Here is a 20,678-nt window from a genome sequence, read left to right on the forward strand (position 1 = left end):
ACCTCGGGGATGCAAATTTTCTTCTTAGCTTCATTCGTTTCGAACGCGTTCCCTTTCCTCCTTGTAGCGAGATATCGAGGTTCGTTCGTATACACGATTTCACGCGGTTCCTTCATCGAAGCAACTCGAGTTAAGTAAGTAAGAAGTTCGTCTCCTCGATCGAACTTATTTTCGAGAATCGTATCTATTAGGAGTTTCGCTGAACGGTTGGTCGACCCGCTTCTCGTTTTTCGTCTCGTTTCCAGGTGACTGGAAGACGGCATCATGGGAAAATCGGAGCGCAGTTATCCGTATGGCGGATGGAGAGACACGCGGCTCGTTTGCGTGGCGAACGCGCGTGTTTCCTGTTCCCCGCGCTTTTCGTTTGATTTTTTCTCCTAGATTCGAGAAAAAACAGACCGGGTACCATTTAACCAATTTTTTTTTTTTCGCTTATTAATAGTTAATAGAACTTGTTTAAACGAGGTGTCGGTGATCCGTGAGATCGGCATAACAGTTCAATAACACGGATGAAACGGGCGAAGAAGGAGAAGAAGGATCGTTTCAAAGATCGCACACCCTGAGGGTAAATATTATACGTAAAGATCCGTATAAATCGCGGAGAAACAATTTGCCAGGTAATTTCTCGTTCACTTCCAAAGGATACACGCAAAGTTTCTCAAACTAATGTGTCCTTGGTGAGGCCAGAATCGTTAATTTCATTTGCGTGCACGATGCGACGACTCGAATTCTTTTCGAGTAAACGAAAACAATCCGTCCCGTGTAACTGTGACTTCTCTTTACATGCAATACACATATATATATATATATATATATATATATATATATATTCTTTACCATCGATCATCTTTGTCCGCTACAGTTTTCGATACGTTCGATCGGTTAAGAGAAAATTGGTGGGTGCTCGCGAGCAATGCCGTGGTTTGCTCGTATTTTTAGCGCGATACAGGAAGAGGTTTACCTTCGAAGTCTGTTCACGAGCGCGAGTCACGCGCGCAAATCGAGGCGAGGAAAGGAAGAAGGAAGGCAACCAATTCGATGCAAATTCTTTCTCCTCGCGTGCTGCTCTCCCGGCTACATAAAAGCAGATCGATCCTTCCTCCGCTACCCCTTTCGAACAAGTTCCAAAGTATCGATCTCGAAAATACCGTATTTCTCTCTACTTTGATCCCGCCACGTTTGTAAATAATAACTACGCTTGCGCTTACAGCGAACGCTTCGATATATATATATATATATATATATGTTGTTAAATGTTCTTTACCTCTGGCTAGCGAATTTTCTGTGAAAAGTTTTCTCTGGAAAAGACAACTGACAACAAGTAACAATAATAGCCGCTTTGCGATATTTGTATAATTGTAGTTCGCTTTATTTATTATTTATTCAACGTTTAATATTCAACCGATTTATATCCGTAAACAAATTTCTCTTTTTATCGCGAGAAATTGTTCGAATAAGAAACTACTTTTGACCGTTGATCACCGTTTCGTGCGAAAAGATACGCGCAAACAAGGCACTCTATATTTATCATATTAAAAAAGTTGAAACAAGGTGTAAGTAATTTTTTAGGAATTCATTCTATCGAGGCAGTGAAAGGAAGAATGCGCGAACAATAGCTGCGTGACTTGCTTCGTTTTCTGTCAGAAAGATCACGTTGGGATTCTCACGTTGGCCCGCTTGTTCTCGGTCCCCTCCGTTCGCATCTCCCCAAATCTGGCAAACGATGTGGTCACAGTAATTTAGCCGCTTTGACCGCTAAACTGCCTCTTCGCTTCCCTCGAGGGTTTAAAGTCGAACGACCCCTCAAAACTATGCGGAAGAGAACGGAGAACGCTGTTTCAAACACCTGACGAATCCTTTCACGTTTCAGGAAACGAAACGAAACGTGAAACGAGATTGAAATCTAAACTCGAAATTCGAGCAATTTGTTCCAAGATCAATTTGAAACGTCAAACGTTCCGTGCTAACGATGTTGTCAAACTTGCTCAACATTTTTTACAATTTTCCTGCAAGCATGGCATATCGATGATCGCCATCTCGTTAACGAGATTAGTCCGCTCGGTTGGTTCATTTCGTCTCCACTGAACTTGAGACGATTTCCGTATCCGAGAACGAAGCCATTGACCCCGTTCGATGATCTTCCGATACTTCCCTCTCCGATACGAATGAGAAATAATCGTTTGACCCCAAAAAGGAAAAAAAAAAAAAAAATATAGCAAGATGACCACTCGTCGAGAACTCGTTACTAATTGAATCAAGAACGCGTTCCTTTTTCACGCAATGCGCCACGCGACTTGCGCGGCTGTGCTCTTTCTTCAGGTAATGCGAACAGGGGGATTGTCTGTGGTTGGGAGAGAGAGAGAGAAAGAGAGAGAGAGAAAAGGGAAGAAAAATATATATATATATATATATATATGTATCGCGACGATTACCGGGGAGGCGGTGGCACACGTAGCACGAAGCAAGATTTATCGCGAACACTTTGCATGGTCGTCCGAGTTTGACTCGAAGAGAAACTTCGAGACACCACTATTACCGCTGTTGCTATTACTAGGCGGGAGATATAAGGTGGAAGAGGGTTGGGAGAGGGCGACGGTGATAAATCATGCGACAGGAATGATTCGGCTAAATTGCTGCTCGCACGTATCCGCGCTCGAAACTGCCCCTCGCTCGTCGTTCGCCTCGCGCGCTGTCGATCGCGCCCTCGCGCCGGAAGGCGGAGGGGCCGAGGGGTGAGTTCCAGGCAAATCCTTCGTGCCCACCCCTCTTCCCTCCGAGGGAAGAGGCAATGTCCGTCACCCGCGTTAAACCACGCACGCGTCCGAGTGGCCATTGGTCTATTGATTTTACGGGATTGCCCGCGGGGGGCTGCTTCGCGGCGAGTACGCGTCACCCTGTTCGCCGTGTCCCTCGGCCGCTTTCCTGTGGAGGGGCGTGTCCACGCGGGAGGCGGAGACCGAGACCGGCGGCAGGGGTGGGGCGAGCGCGGCCGCGATTGGCCCACGCGATCGGGACGCGGTGGCCAGCAGCGGCGACCACGCTATCGGCCGAGGGAACCGCGAGTCCGCGGCCTCGGCTCCCAGCCTCCTCGCCCGTCTCTCGTCAACATCTCTTTCCTCTCCCTCGGATCTCGGCTCCACCGGATGTCGGTTCTCCCGTCGATCGAGATCCTGCCGTTTCCTCGATCCGTTTTGTCTCCGCTTCCTTCTCCAACGATAGTTCGATCGGTGACGTTCTTTTTTTTTTTTCGAAGGTGGACGTCGCGCCACGCGATCTGTTCAAACACCGCGACGAATCGTTTCGCCGCCGCCATTGAAAGAACGCCTCCTCTCCCGCGTTCAGTTCTTTCCCGCGTACTCGTTCGGACCAGGTTTTTGTCGAAGAAAATATATGGTATATCGTCGTTCGTTATTCCCGATTACTCGAATCCTACAATTTCCGATATTATTTATTTAATAGTTGGATAATATAGTTCGGATCTAGCTGTTACGTATATCCTCGATTAATTTCGCTAATTAAAATAAATACGGGTAATCGAAAGCGCCACGTTAGCGTTTCTCTGTTATTTCAACGCGAGCCCGTAATTAGAATATTATAACGACTCGAAATTTAAGGGAAAAACGATCGTAAGATTCGTTTCCTCCGCGTGCAAGAAACAAGGGGAATCGTTCTTGCAAGTCCAGAGGAGCGTTCTAACTAAAATTATGCGATCGACGGATTGATAGTTCTACTTACGGCCGTTGCATCGCAAGTAATTTAGGGACGGACGAGGAGGAGGGTTAAGCTAATTGCGATCCTCGCATAAGTTAACCCTGCGACGCGTTGCGAGTACGTGTAACGGCCGGCTACGAGAGCGTGAACCTCGCGTATTTGCATGGAGCGCACGATATTCGGCGCTTAATTGTTCTGTCGCGGCGGTTCTTCGTCCTTTGTTCCAACTCGTCCCGCGAAAAAAACATTATGATCGGGGCAAGGAGCGTGTAACCGGTGTGCCAGCTCGTTTACGCCTTTCCCAGGAAGTGCGCGGAACTTTTATCGCCCTCAACCAACTTTCTCTCCACCAATATTTATTCTCGCGAAGTTCTTCCAAGCGAAAAAGTTACCACGATTTTAGTAAACGATACGCTCGTCTCCCTTTCGATATTTCTCGCCATCTTTAAAGAGTATCCTCGGTTTTTTCCAATGAATTTCGCCCTAATTTCTTTCTTAATTTGGTCGCGCGAGACGAATATTTCTCCTTCGATCTCACGAAATTCGGGAGGAGAAAAAATGGCAAAGGACAGGAGCTTGGTCTTTCAACCCGGTTTTCACGAACCATCTGGACATGCGCGCGTTGACAAAAGGCGAGAGGATGAGTTTGAATGTTTTTTTTCGGAGGACGCGAACTTCCCAGGGACGAAGGTGGCCCGACCCTGAGCGGTCGACACGCGAAGATTGAAGGGGAAGGGAGAGGAACAAAAGGGGACATCGAGGACGCATTCATTTCGTATTGCGAGGACGTGAGGGCGCACAAAAAGACGGGGGCCCGCCCTTCCGCTGCGAGCCCGCTTTCCCTCGGCCATCCGCGGCCATGGAAACGGACTCGGCTCGAAAGTCGCGGCTGCGACCGGATGCGAGCGTGGCCGATGCCGATTTCTCAATCCGGCAAACGAAACCTGCTAATCGCGGCTTTCCCTTTCCCCTCTTTCCCCGTTTTTCTCGTCCTCGAGAAATTTCGAAGAACGAATTGGCGGAGGAATGCCGATCAATTTCGATCACAATTCTCGGTTACTTAGGATTTGGAAGAATAATCTTGGAAGAATATATAGAACGAGGGGCGAAGTATTCGACGGAAATTTCGAATACTTTTCGAATTAATAATATTCCTTTTTTTTTTTTAAATAGAGAGTCGGACGTTTCTCGATTAAATTGTAATAGTCGGTTGATTTGAATTTTAAAGCAGCAGTCTTCCAAACAACGCTCTCCTTAATTTCTAATTTGCCGCAGACGGACGGACGGACGGACGGACGGACGGACAGACAGGCAGGCAGACGGATGGACGGACAGACGTCTGGGGCTAGGAATTCGATCAACAAGCCGCGACGGCTGCTCGTAATCCTTTCGAACGACACGCGGCTATTGTGACGCGCGCCTAAATAATTCGAAGGCAACAGCTTTGGCTAATAATGACGCACGAGCGCTCGATCCACAGAAGCGGAAGAGGTAGCAGCAGCAGCAGCAGCAGCAGCTTCGTATACTTAGGTGTTACATATTAAACGAGAAGGCCGTATCCTAGCAAGCCGAGGCAACCACCTGTGCGCATATCTAATACCATATAATAAGGGCTCATGCATATGAATTTCGATGGGCCAGCCGAGGCGAGCCTTATCGCGAGGAATCTATCGGGCCTTGGAGCCGCGACCGTGCAACCCTTTTTTCTCGATACATCTACGCGGAACATCGCGATAATGTCTCTCACCCGCCCCATCCTTTCTTTTACTCCTGCACCTACGTAAACTGTCCTCGGGGTTGATTCGTGAACCGCTCGAAGACGCTCGTCAACGCCCTCTGGGAAAAAGAATCGTTCGATTCGTCGCCATACGTAAGAGGATATTGTGCTTATCAAGATACCGCAGAAAGAAAAAAGAAAAAAGATTGTTCGATCGAATTAAAAATCGTAGAATTAAAAATACACGAGGTAAATTCGATCAAGTTTATGATTGAAAAAAGAATCGTTCAATTCGTTGCTGTATGTAAAATGTTATGTTTGTGAAGATACTGCAAAAAAAATTGTTCGATCGAGAAATCGTAGAATTAAAATATGAAGTAAATTTGATCAAGTTTATGATTGAAAAAAGAATCGTTTAATTCGTTGCGATATATAAGAGAATGTTATGCTTATCAAGATACCGCAGAAAGAAAAAAGAAAAAAGATTGTTCGATCGAGAAATCGTAGAATTAAAAATACACGAGGTAAATTCGATCAAGTTTATGATTGAAAAAAGAATCGTTCAATTCGTTGCTGTATATAAAATGTTATGTTTGTGAAGATATTGCAAAAAAAATTGTTCGATCGAGAAATCGTAGAATTAAAATATGAAGTAAATTTGATCAAGTTTATGATTGAAAAAAGAATTGTTTAATTCGTTGCGATATATAAGAGAATGTTATGCTTATCAAGATATCGCAGAAAGAAAAAAGAAAAAAAATTGTTCGATCGAAGAATCGTAGAGTTAAAATACAGGTAAATTCGATCAAATTGATTAAAAAAAGAATCGTTTAAAGAATCGTTTTACAACTCGTTCAATTCGTTGCTATACGTAAAAGAATGTTGTGCTTATGAAGATACTGCAAAAAAAAAAAATTGTTCGATGGAGAAATCATAGAAAATTAAAATATTAAATTATTAAAATACACGAAAATTCGTTCAAATTGATCAAAAAAGAATCGTTTAATTCCTTGTCTTACGTAAAAAAATGTCGTACTTATCAAGATACCGCAAAGAAAAAAATTGTTTGATCGAGAAATCATAGAATTAAAATATGAGGTAAATTCAATCAAATTTATGATCAAATTTATATTAAAAGAATTTAATAATTTATATTAAAAAAAGAATTGTTTAATTCATTGCGATATATAAGAGAATGTTGTGTTTATCAAAATACCGCAAAGAAAAAAATTGTTCAATCGAGAAATCGTAGAATTAAAATACACGAAAATTTGATCAAATTTATGATTAAAAAAGAATCATTTAATTCGTGTTTATCAAGATATTGCAAAAAAAAAAAATTCGATGAAGAAATCATAAAATTAAAATACACGAAAATTCGATCAAATTTATGATTAAAAAAGAATCATTTAATTCGTGCTTATCAAGATACTGCAAAAAAAAAAAATTGTTCGATGAAATCATAGAAATAAAATACACGAAAATTCGATCAAATTTATAATTGAAAAAAGAATCGTTTAATTCGTGTTTATCAAGATATTGCAAAAAAAAAAAAAATTCGATGAAGAAATCATAGAATTAAAATACACGAAAATTCGATCAAATTTATGATTGAAAAAGAATCGTTTAATCCGTTGTTATACGTAAGAAAGTTGTGCTTACCAAGATATTAAAAAAAAAAAGAAAAAAAGAAAAAAACATCGAGAAATCGTAGAATTAAAATACACGAAGATTAAATTCGATCAAGTTTGAACGATTGAATTTGATTCGAGTCCGTTTATAAATATAACTTCTCAGATCTCGCGATAAGGTAGGAGCAACGACTAGGCTTTTCGCCAGATCTTTTATATTTTTTTTATGTAACAACTTGTCTACAACTTGCCGATCGACGTTCGCAAGACAAAGAAATACCACGATCGACGTTCTTTTGCCGTATCGGGAGGAAGAGATATGGCCGAGGAGTAACATCGGTGGAGAGACTTCTTATGTTCTTACGACGTAATAAAGACTGGCTAAAGAGGGACAGATGCGCTCGCGCCGCCAGGCGCGGCGATAAATTCTTCCAACAGTCGATTCTTCTTTCGATCGAACGCGAGTGCAAATACCTTCGACCGGTGATTTCAAAGAAATCAATTTCGTCGAGCGCGATGTCAAAACGCATTAGGATTAGCAAAAACGTTCTTCTCCTCGACAAACATACATCCTCCTTCGATACACCTTACCTCGTCGCACGCCTTTCATCGTCCTCGTAAAGGAGAAAAAAAAAAAAGAAAAAAAAATCCCCATGGAAAGAAAGACATCCGCTCGAAGAAATTACTTCTCGAAGCACCGTGTCGGCCCATCCGGTCGGTATTATTAATTAATAAACGTCCGCGTCTCTCCGCTCGCGGCGTCTGCGTCCAAGCCGACTACTACATCGTCTCGACGCGTACGCTCGACACGTCCGGACAGATGCTTGCTCGCAGGCGGTCTCTTTATTCGCGAGTCGCGTCCATCTGTTTCGAGAGCGTGGCCGGGTCCCCGAGACGCCAGGATGAAAAACGATGTCCGTTTCCCGATGAATTCCACCGTCCCCTTTGCATATCTATGCGTGCCGCGTACACGTTCGACGCCCGCCCGATTTCTAGAATAAACAAACGAGCGGACACCGTAAAACGGAACCTACTTACTTACCAATTAATTCCAACGATAATCAGCAAGGATAAGGAATTTCTCGTCCGTGTTCGATATCTCGAAGCGACGGCGGTCGCGTTCGTTACCGTTTCACGCACACATCTATCGATCCCTCTATCGATCCATCGCACGCACGCGTCGAGGGCGCATCGTCGCCTGGAGCGACGTCCACGCAACGCCGATCGGCCCGTAGTAGTAGGTTGTCGCTTCCTAACTTCTCGTCGATCCGTCATTTTCGCCCTCGTTCTCGCCCTCTCTCTCCCTCTCACTCCCGGTCCCGGTGACGAACGCGAGAGGAGGAACGACAGAGAAGGAAGGGTTGAAAGAGGAGGATGGAGCGGAGGCAAGTCGAAGGAACACCTGTGCCAACTGGGGCGCAACCGGGCCACAGACGGATGGGCAAAACAGGTGGGCCGTCACGCCGGGATTCTTCGCTTCGTCCTCTCGTGGGCCCAAAGGCGCTCCTCTTTAATTCATCGATCTTCGGCCAGGCGCCACGATTTCTTTTCTCCTCTGCTACGTTCTCGTCGTCATTTCTTTCGTTCTTTTTTTTTTTTTTTTTTTTTTTTTTTTTTTTTTTTTTTTTTTGGAAATTATTTTCCTTACCAATTTGAGAGACGAGGAACTCGATCATCGATGTTTCTCTTTTTCTCCTTTAGATATTTTTATGTTACGCGGAAGATTCAGCCTCGGTTTTTTTCCCTCGAGTTCTTAAGTCGTAAGTTAAAGTGGAGTCGCGTTGTTGTACGCGATAGAAATTGTTTCTCGAATCGTGTCGTAAACGAGGGGCAACGTTTCCACTTATCACGCGTGCAAAGTCTCTTACAGGAGATTAAAAACATCGGCGAACGGTTTAATAATATAATACGATATATCGGCGCGGATCGAAGATGACTCGCCGTAGTATAATTAACCGATTGCTTTACTTTATATATCTGGTTTCTGCACTTTGCTTATCTCTGTTTAAGAGGCCCTAACGAGCGTGCTCGGGCAACTCGATTCCTCACCTTGAAAATCGAGACCAGGGCGGACAAAACCTGTAGTCGATTCTCTCCTCTAGCCGGAGAGAATCGATTTTTCTCCCTGTATTTTAATTTCGTCCCTGACTTTTCCCAACCAATTTTAATTTTCGCGTGCACGATCCACGTTATTTATGCAATTGTGCAGCTCGCATGCGGCGAATGGTAAACAGGGTAATCAGTTGCCGGAGAGAGAGGGAGAGAGAGAGAGAGAGAGAGAGGGAGTGGGAGAGAGAGGGGAAAAAAACCCGCAGGCGCGGTAAACGCGAATAAAAATTTAATCGGGTGAATTGCAACTTGCAACTAATGCGTGTCTAACCGAGCGCGTGCGCCACGTAACAGTAGCTCGTCCAAGGAACGAAACGTCCAAGGAAAAACGAGAAAAAACTCTCGATTAGAGCGGAGTTACTCGATAAACGTGTACGTATCTCTGTGCGTGTGCTACGTTAATTCATAGAATCGATAACCCACTTACTCTTTTCCTAACCTCTCTCGAGACAATTTCTTAGTTTTTACAGCTGGGATCAATTTGATTTTTCGAAAAAATTCTACTTTCTCCCTATATATAGAGTAACGGAAACCAATAGTATAATTAGGAAGAAGCTATCCATTGAATTTCCGATCATGATCCGATCGCACGGCTTATGGCCGTGAGAGAGATAATCCCAGGAAACGACAACACGGTACGCCGTTCCCTCCAATTAATCCTTAAGCCGATCGACTTCCTTCTCATCGGTTAATTAACGAGGGCGCGTAGATCTTTCGTGGTAAATCTTCCGGAACCCGTCCTTCCGTTCCCTCTCGTCCGTTTATCCTTTTCTTTTTTCTTTCTTCTACAAACAATACCCCCTCGCCTCGCCTCGAAGAAGAAGAGGAGGCGAAACGAAGAGGAAAGAGGTAAAAGACGGAGCTCAAAGGGGGAGAACCGGTGCTCCCGATAAATCATAACGTCGATGATGTATCTTCCGCGCGTCCAGAATCTCTCCACCTTCGTTTCCGGGCCGCGGGCGGGGAGGCGATATCACCTGCCGATTCGGCGGCCTACTGGTCTCGCACGCGGCACGCCGATCCTTGCGGTCGTCGGTCGGTAAGCGTCGAAACCGCGGCCAGATGTTCCACCTCGAGCAGGTACAGAGAGAGAGAGAGAGAGAGAGAGAGAGGAGGTGGCGAAGATCGCGATCTCGTACATTACGAGAGTCCCCTTATCGGGTATACAAGAGGCGGTGGATGACCAGCTGCGTATTCACGGCTATTTATCATCTCCTCTCCTCCGTGTATAATAACCTAATCGTACGTTGTATCGTTGTTGCCAACTTTTTTTCGCGGCACCGTCTCCCCTTCCTCCCTCGGTAACGTTTGTCACGCTACCTAGAAGATTTCGGGAACTCGAGTGAAAAACTGTTACCGCTCTTTCTCCCTTTCTTCCCGGATTCCGAGGAACGAATTAACGTTCGGATCTAATCGTTTGGATCGATTAGACGATGGATGGATGGATGGGCTCCTTTCTCTCTTTCTCTTCGTTCATCAGCCTCTCCGGCCGATCGTTGTTGGAAGTCGTTTTTATCGGGGAGGAATTCTCTTCTGGCAGCCGGTCGAGCGAAAGAAACGTTTCGTCGAACGGTTAACTATCTATTAACTGGCGACGCTTTCCGTCTCCGCTAAATGGTATCTCTAATCTTTTGCCTACACGCAACGCTGGCAGCAGGATATCACCTCGCGGTGGCTCGTCGCGGCCAGCGTACCGGCAAAAATCGCGTAAAATAATCGCGCGTACTCGGCCCAGATCCGGCGCGTCGAATTTATCGATCCGTCGATCTCCGCATAATGAGCTAATCGGATGTTATATTGTTTGCCGGCGGCTCCTCGCAATCCGTACAGGAAGGGGAAGGTGTAGGCACGGCCGAGGGAGAAAGAGAGCCGAGGCGAATTAAGTCGAGCCGAGAAAGCTCGGAGGAGTGGCGAGGGGGAGGGGAAGGGAGGGGGCGCTTAACAGAATGCGGCAACAGAAGGAGCGGAAAGAAGGATCGGAGCTGTCTGAACGGAAAGGGTGAGAGAAGGAGGGGCGGGCGGGGAGTAGGGTGAAACAATGAGAGGAAGTGAAGGTCCAACGAGTGCGGCTTCTTTCCATTCCCGATTGCCGTGCAACTTAAACCGAAGAGATATCATCCGTCCCTCCATTCTCTCATCAACGTGGCCGTTAGGTGTGCATCCAACCCGAGATATATCTGCCCCTTACACCGCCTATTATCTCGATCGGCTTCACCTAACCTATGCATCGCGATGCTATTCTAAATTACGACCCCCTCTCTTTCTCTCTTGATTTCTCCATTTCTTCTTCTCCCCTCCGGATCGAGATTGATTTCCACGATAGAGCCACTTTCGCGGATACGGAAGATATCAACCGTGGTTTCAATCCTTGGAAAACGTGCATTTATTTTGATTCGATCAAAGAATAAGAAATTCTGTCGTATTTCAAAATTGATTTTTTTCCAGATTTCAAATGCAAGATACGCGATTATTGCTCGAACAGCTATCTCGTCGATAAAGGAAAAAGCTGTTGTTAAGCCACGGTATATGTATATATATATATATTCTTCGAAATTACCCACCGTAGCGGTAATCTCGTTGATAAGCTAAGCGTTGCTAATTCGTATAATTTGGCGGAAGATGTATATGCACACTTTCGTCGAGCTGTTTCTACGCTATACTATTTACATACGCTGTTGTAGGAACACGCGTCCTACTACGGCAATTTGTATCAATTTAATTTCCGATTCCCGACCGATCAATCTTGAAAATCGTGTGTTGGACACGTACCACACCTGCCACCTCGAGAGTCGAATACCGGTTGCATGTTGACTGAATCACCGCGGAGGAATGCACCGAGGAGGGCATCGTCAATTATGACGATGCGAATAATTTTCCAGAAAAGTCATTCTTCGTTCCACGAGACGAATGGTCACGAATCGCGCATCCGGTTTCGGACTGGATGAATCGGTATCCGCGCTTCCAACCTCTTGCGCGGCACTTTTATCGTAACGTAAAGGGTATAATCAATTTTTCGAAGAAGAAGAAGAAGAAGAAACCTCTGTCGACTTTCCCTCGCCACAATGGGCTCGCGTGAAATCGGCCGGGTCCGAAGGTTTTCGCGGAAAACATATGGACGGGCAATTAGCACACGGATCCGTGTACGCCGTGCATCCTGTACCATCGTAATAGCCGGCTAAGTTGTCCAGCTCACGCATGCTGCACGACCTATGCGTGCGTGGCCGATCGGCCCCGTGCGTGATGCTCGCGTCCAAGGGTGTCGATCTGCGCGAATACCTACGAATGGAAAAAGTTATCTAAAGCGTGTTTCCATAGAGAGAGAGAGAGAGAGAGAGAGAGAGAGAGAGAGCGAAGGAAATTTATCACGGCTCGTCCTTTTTTTCTTATCGAACCGAGGCTGGGTTCGAAGGAAGCATGGGAAATGCGTGCGTTACGTATTGCATCAGACGGATATCACGAGAGGAGGCAGTGGAAACAATTCCCAAGGCAATGCGGAGAGCAACATATGTAAGTAGCGAGCGGGAAACAAAGCGATCGGAGGCGAGTCGGGGCGAATCGAGGCGAGTTGAAGCGACGGTGCGCCGCGCGTAAGTGTGCGTAAACGCTTGTAATAGGCGGGGAGGGGCATATGGCAGCTGGCGTCAGAGTGACAAGATCTAAAATTAGAGTGGTTGTGTTGCGTGTCGATCGTCGCATGCGCTTATCATACGCCCCCTTCCGGCTTCGCCTTATTTTCATAACTTCTTTCAATTCTTCGCTCTGCCTCCTGTCGTGCTTCTCTCTTTCTCTCTCTCGTTCATCGTACGTTTTCTCCTCGCCTTGCGCGCTTTCTCTTTCTATCCCTCTCCTCCTAAGTATCATCGTTTTTCTCTCTCTCTTCGTCCAATTCTCTGCTCCGGTTCGTTCTCCTTTCTTGTCTTTTCCGTTCAAGGGGTCTCCGGCTGAAAAAGAAAAAAAAAAAAAAAAAAAGAGAAACCGTGAGAAGGGGATCGATGATCGAAGGAACTCGAGGATAGACCGCGAACTCCATCGTTGATGGAGTATCATTGTTCGCGGCGAAACCGAAAAATTTCGACGAGTTGAAAAGGACGCGGGCGGCGAAAGATGTTACGAGACGAGCAATTGCGGTGTACTTGTACTCGTTCGAAAGTTTGTTTCACGAGAAACCGTTTTTTTTCACGAATCGAATGTGCTCACGTACTCTCGTTCTCTTCGCCAAAATTTGTTCCTCGAACTTGTTACCTTTCCTCCTTTACGCGAGCACGTTAAACGAGCAGCGCTCGATCATTCGAACAATTTAAAAATTAATCGACTCTATTCGCTATCGCGAGTTACATTTTCTTTCTTCGCTTCGGTTTCGTATATACGGGCCACTTATACAAATCGATGAAACATCTGTGTGGTAAACGAAGCAGTCTCGCTAGGCAGGCAGAAACTGAGCGCGTGCATAGGAGAGAAAACTAATGGCCATGGCGCGCGTATGTCCACCTGTAATTTAACATAAGTACGAGACCGTAGGTCGTTGCAACCGCGGCCGTTTGTGCGCGCCATGTAGATAAGTGCAGGCTGCCTACTTTATGCAACCGCCCACGTCGTTTCGTGTGCCGGGTAAAAAAGTGCCGGAGGATTTAGGAGCGTCACGGCGTGGACGTTGCGAAACCGTCCCCCCCCCTCCCTACCGCAAGGACGTGAAAACACTGTGGAAATTCCTGCTCGTTGTTGCTCGCACAATCCCATTCAGTTGTACTCACCTCGTACATGCCTCGCACGTAATTTTCCCGATGAAATAGCCATTGCGTTCCTCGATGAATTTTAATCTTTTTATTTCTATATATTTTCTAATCTTTCTATATATATATATGTATATATATATATATATATATATATATATATAATGATTGTATGTATGTATAATAAAATGTATTTGACGACCGAACGTTTATCGCGTTCGGTCGTCAAAAAAGAGGTAGTTGCTCCGCTTGCAAAACTGTCGTACTTTTTTTGTTTGGGAGGGGGGGAGCCGTTTCTTCGGGCAAGTGCGCAATCCGAGGGCAATTTAGAGATGTCTCGATAGAGGGTAATTGCTATTCCGTGGGAGCCGAAGAAACGGTGAAATTATAGGCCGTGTCTAGCGCGATTCGGTTCGAGCGTGTGTATCGCCGGTGACTGTATATCTTCACGCGTCGATGAGATCCGACGCTAACGACTTGGCCGCGGAAGAAAAACTTTCTGACCTGTAGACGAAACACGAGGATCGACCGAGCGAAATGGAACAGACGCACTCCGTCTCCACCTATTATCCTTTTATCGGCAGATCCGCGGGTTAATTAAGGATGCACTCATTCCGCGTTGGCGGAAGCTCTCTTCCCACTTTCGAAAGGAGCGTAAACAAGAGTAGAAGTTGTTTATCGCGACTCGATCGCGTGCCACCACGCTCCGTATCCGTTTTATATTCCGATTGCTACCGGCTCTCTTGTCTCATTGTTTCGTTTGCTTTCCGCGTTTAAGGGCGGAAGAAAGAGAAGGGGGGGAGGAAGAAAGAGTGGCGGTGGAGGAGAAGGCGATCGTTTTTTTTATCGGAGATCGTAGTCGCGAAGACAAACGTCGAAGACAACGGTCGCCTCTGTCCCCGTTTTCACGTTATGCAGAAAGTTGGTCCGGTGTGCGCGAGCCTTCGATGTCTCGTTTCCTGGCGGGTGCAGCTGCCGTGAAATCGCGGATCACGGCCGCGGTGTGAAATCGCGGCTGTCCTCCGTCCTCCAACCTGCTCTCGTTTCATGCGAATTTCAGCCGGTGTTCACTTCGATCCGCGATCCACGTGCCTCCTTCTTTTTTTTTTTTTTTTTTTTTNTTTTTTTTTTTTTTTTTTTTTATGCGTGCGCCGATTTCTTTTCTCGCCTCAGCTTTCTCGAATCGGATATTAAAGAAGGCACCTGATCTTGAACAAAGGAAATGAATATCGGTTTTATTTGCTTCCCACGTGTTCGAGCGTGTTCTTTTTTCTTTTTTTCCTTCGTCGTAAGATTTATCGAGTAATCAATCATGTAGACACGTACTCATATTTCAAGGAGTCGTGCTCCTTTGTTTAGCTTTTCAATTTTTACGTATACCGTATTCATCGATGCATTTCTTTTAATATCTTTTATCTCTACACAATGAGTATCATTGAGATTCGGAGCAATTTTTCATTTGAAAACGCAAATGTATCGTCTAATTATAGATATTATTGAAATTTTTAATTCACTTACATATTCACGTACCATTTCAAACAAATTGACACATTTACTGTGAGTAATGAAATTCTTATTCTTACATGATGTTCTCGTGTATGTTCGTTATAGAGATTTCAAATCAATAAATCTGAAAAAAAGGAAAAAAAAAAAAAAAAGTAAAGAAAAAGATACGGGTAACAAAACGAGTCGAACAAGATTTATTTACGATACCGTAACATATGAAGCGGGGAATCGTGTGTCCTTTTTGCGGACGGCGCAATCTCTCTGAGAATAAGCGGGGATCGCTTACGTCGAGGAATGCGAGGCAAGCAGTGCAAAAGGGCGGTACATCTGCGCCGGCCAGCGAAAAGACGAGCGCGTGTATTTAGCGGTGTGCAGGTTGGTCGTGCACCGGGTTAAAAGGAGGGTGCATATCGCGAGATAGGATCGGCCGCGGTAGCCGCGTACGACCGGCTGGCCGAGATAAACATCGAGCCAAACGAACCTGGCCAACCCCTTTCGGCTGACTTTTCAACCACCTTGCAACGATTCGTATATCGCGGCTGATCTACCTCTCCCTCGCATTTCGGCCCACTTTATATTGTATACACACTATGTATGCGAACAGGGTCCAACGATATATCGCCATCTGTGGCTCATTAGCTTAAGCGGTACAAAGCGAGTAACGTGGTCTCTCGCCTTGCTTCGTTGCGCCTTACCACGTGGGCTCTCGAGAGTTCGCTCCTCGCCTCGCCTCGCCTCGCCTATCACCGACCGCTTAACGGCCATTATACGGATTATTACCTTACTTCTCGAGTGGAAAACCGCCAACTGACGCCGTCTTGAATCCCAAAACGAACGAGGAAGACATTTTTCCATAATATTTCTAGTTGATCATTCTCCGCTAAGCGTTTTGTGGTTATGGTATTGTCTTGTATTCTTTCCCTTAGATGAATCGATTTGTCTTTCTTCTCCTGCCTATCGCATAAAAATGCAGTTGAATGTGATATCGAAGATGGACATACTTTTTAAGATTTAGTTTTTAATTTTACTGCTCGTATATAATTGTTCGTATATAATTGTTATAATCGATACCATTATAGTAATACCATTTCCAGTCGAACGAGGTTATGACGTTATCGAATAATTACACGAGTATATTTTAATTCGCATTGGTATTTACTAGTCGGATTGGAATCAAATATCGAAGCATTGACGCAAATGATAATTATATGATACGTGTACGAGGAATAACAAAAATTCCAATATCCTGGTAACTTGATGACTGTGTACTTATATATATATATATATATATATATATATATATATATATATATATAATGCGTGCGTGAACGAGATGCGCTGTTTCACGAAACTTATTAGCAATGCGCGCGCATCTTAATTAGTTTCGGAATTCTGTGACGCGACACCTGTTTCTGTGAAAATTCGTGTGATTATTTGTTGTCCTTTGAAAATTCTGGGAATCTTTCGAATGTGACTAACCGTTCCAGTTACTTACGGAGCACAAAAGGAAATGTCTGAAGATTGAATAAACACGGTAAGATTTTTTACGAAAATGTTTCTTTACTAAGCTTGCTTACGACGAAGTGACGCTTACCATGAAACATGGTGACAAGCGTTTAAATTACTTATTGTGACTACAAACGTTTGAGAAACGTTTCAGATCGTTCAGAATATTTCTTCAAAATATATTTCTAATTCTTTTTAAGTTTTTATCTTTGAATAATCATAATTAGAAAAATTCGATAGTAATTTTTTTTCACTTGAAATATTTTGAATAATTTTGAATAACGATTTCCTTTTCTCCTAGGTGGCGTTGTCATTCGTGAGAGGACGAGTCCATTCGAGAAGCAGAGACGCGAGTATAGTGATAATTTTTTTGAAATCAGTGGAAATTATGTGTGTCAGTTTAAAATACATAAAGAAAACGATTTCGAATGACGATTGGAGTGCACGGCCGCCACCCACGCTGGTAAGAACACGAACAGGTAGGTAATACATGGTATACAGTGGCACAACAATAGTAGTGTCGTTGTCACAATGACAAGGGAACCGGTATTGAAAGGCAAATGAGAGGCAGCGTTGCTCTTCCTCGCCTTTTAGTTCATCTCCTTTCTGTCGCGCACCCACATCCGTTGCTTTTCAAGTAGCACCCCAAAACACCTTACGCAAATTAATGTCGCATGCTAACAGGGTCTCGGTTCGAATGACCGGGACAACGAAGTGCCTAAGGACAGTTGGCTCGTCATCGTCTTTAATAATGATTCATCGCCATACGGCGCGACTAATTGTTTACCGGTCGTTCACAAGCAGCTTCTTCGCCGTGAATGTTTCTTCTGTTGTCGATACGGCTATGCATATGTATTTTCATGTAGCTTTCTCTTTTGTTTTCATTCTCTTCGACTGCTATTTCATGGCTCGTTTTTTTGTTCCATTCGATTCCCTGGTTTCCTGTTTGCCATTTATTTTCTTTCTGGTTATAATATCTTTTATTTTCTGGTCTGATTCTTAATGTTATAGCAATACTGTAATATTGCATATTCTAAATTAGATTTTATAAATAATTATAAGATAAACTCAACTTTTATTTTTATATTAATTTTTGCAGTAAACATTAATAATGTTTTTTTTTAAATATCTCTTTTTCTTATTACGTAGCATTCCTATTATAAATTCTGTACAGAGTAACTGCATTGCCAGCACTAGTAGTCTTGTCTCGCCATCTATCGTTAAATACAAGATTTACTTTTATTTGTTACATTTATCCAAGCACTTTATAAATAGTTTGTATTAATATTTTTGCAAATTTGTAGAATAATATCATATACGTTTTATGCTTAAATAATTTTTTAATGTATTTGACTTTATTTATTTTTTGATATGCGATTTTTATCATATATAGGAACCTACATTTTTTCTATCTCTTGATAGAATTTATCCACTGTAGTTACATTGATTATTCTAAATTGACCACTGTTGATCAATTCAATTTATGATTCTTCGTAAAATAATATTTCGAATATTGTAACACAATTATTAATAAAAAATTAATATATCATAAAACCGTGAATTACAAATTATTGATTGCTGCTATAAATCCATTTATAATTATTTTTCGCAATTGATAAATAATAAAAATAATAAAATAGAAATTAGAATATTTAAACAGCTATAAATCGAAAATTAATAATATATAATAGTAATCAATAGAATACTATTTAAATTTAATTTTATTTTATAAAAATAAAGTGTTTACTTTTTAATAATTTTTTGAATCCTTCAATGGATAATGTAAAATTAGAATCAGTGTTTATTTGTCGATTGTAACGATCGTGTTAATAATTTTTTTTTATATTCGTTTCATGTACATGATAGAGTCAATATTTCTCTCAAAAGGATAAGATGGTCATCCATCATATGAAGAAATAATTATCTTTTTTTATTTTTTTTAAATTTTTATTCTTTTAATACAGAATCATTAAATTTTTAAATTTCAAATCTTTATATTAAAATTTTAATTTTTATTGTTATTATATTATACTATTATATTAGTAGAGTTTCATTTTTTCTTATTTTAATTTTTCCAAACAATTTGGACTTTATTTTAAATTGTGTTATTTTGCTTTTTGTTACAGATGTTTTACGACTTCTATGATCCTCTTATATGATGATGGTCTTTATACTGACTTCTTAAAGCCATAGCAGCATCAATGGTCAATAATCTTCGCATCTAATGGTGAATTGCATGCATCTTTGTTGCTTCAATCATTTAATCATATCGTCGGACGAAAAATCCAAATCGACATGATTGTTATATATGTAGATTTTTACACGAGCATAGTGACACAGATATTTATCTTTTTGTTATAAATAAGTTTAACTTTTACTTTGCCTAATAGATATTAAAATTTTATTTCATTAAATTAGCAAAATAGATTCATTAAATAGAGTTTGAAATAAAATTAGATGATAAATCAAAGAATATAAATCTGTTAAAGAAAAAAGTAGATATTATTTTAAATATTTTTTTTAATAAAAATCTCAGGATTTTCAAGTTTTTTTCTCTCTTTCGTATGCTCGGGTGTTGAAATTGTTTTGAAATTGTTGTGAGATTTTTCCAATATTTAATATTTATCTTACATTTTTTTGTTAATATTTTTAATTTTTAAAATTTAAATAATTTTACTGGTATTATTAATTTGATTACTAATTATATTAAATTTTTGATTTATGTTTCCCTTTTTTTCATTTTTAAATTCTTATTTCATTTTTTTCTTACGTTTTAAACTGTTCTTGTCACTTTATCTTTTAAATTAATTTTTTTTTCCTCACTTCCTTATACTTTATATCGTATTTTTCATAGACAGGTCTCGACGGGTTGGTTAGATCTGATAATTAGCATCGTTTTTCAAAATTCTTTTTTTGAAATTTTTTTCTTAAAAATTCATCTTATCAAAATAATTTAGATAACATTAAAAGTATCTCGTTAATAATACTTTCTGAAAAACAATACCAAGCTAAGAACTACGCACATTTGCAGTTCAGTTTAAATCTTGCACGATTTCTTTTGATTATTCGTTTCACTTATTGTTAAACTGGATTGGTATCATATTATGTTATTCACTTATTGTTAGATCGGACTGCAAGTGCCATATTACGCGTATGCTCTCATCGTTCGACATTATTATGGGATTATTATCGTAGGACAATGCATCGTGGGATGCACGCGCAATTAAATAAGAAAATTATTAGATTAATTATTCATCAGAGACATACTTAAAACTCGAGAGCAATGTTACATCTAGATAACTTTTATTAACCAATATAATCGTATATTGTTACAAATGACGGCGACACGATGATCGTGCCGCCTCAACGGATTACAATGAGAAACGGCGTGTCAACGTTATACAATCAAAATGGGAATTGATGAATGAGCGAATTTTTACGAATGTTTACGGTGGTATTCGTCGCTACTCGACTTCAAGAAACTGCATACACGACAACATGTAATTTGTAGAAGTATTTTTTTTTTTTTTTTTTTTTTTTTTCTCTCCTCTTTATCCTTTGTGTCTTGCGTGTTGAAACATTACTTCTAATCCCATTGTCCGCGTGAAATCTTCCATTTGCCACCTCCCTCCCTATTATCGTATCTATCTGATAGAGTGATGAGTATGTCGGTTGTGCGCGCGTATTGTGTATGTGTACAAACTGTAATTATGCTCGAAGACATCGAAAACTCACTACGTAATGTTAAATGACGAGGTGTCGCGGATT

The 20,678-nt window shown here is 42.1% G+C and overlaps 1 protein-coding gene across 1 annotated transcript in view; it reads left to right on the forward strand.

Annotated features, from left to right (window-relative positions):
• Positions 1 to 16,813: 16,813 nt before the first annotated feature.
• LOC122717001 overlaps positions 16,814 to 20,678 on the forward strand; it is a 109,209-nt gene continuing 105,344 nt past the window's right edge. The window contains exons 1-3 of the mRNA XM_043940655.1: positions 16,814 to 16,938; positions 17,212 to 17,389; positions 19,037 to 19,137. The gene's annotated coding sequence lies outside the window, so the exon portion shown is untranslated. The remainder of the gene's footprint in view (positions 16,939 to 17,211; positions 17,390 to 19,036; positions 19,138 to 20,678) is intronic.

This window comes from Apis laboriosa, unplaced genomic scaffold (genome assembly GCF_014066325.1).
Source record: "Apis laboriosa isolate Shangri-la unplaced genomic scaffold, ASM1406632v1 scaffold11_cov152, whole genome shotgun sequence".
Lineage (NCBI taxonomy): Eukaryota > Metazoa > Arthropoda > Insecta > Hymenoptera > Apidae > Apis > Apis laboriosa.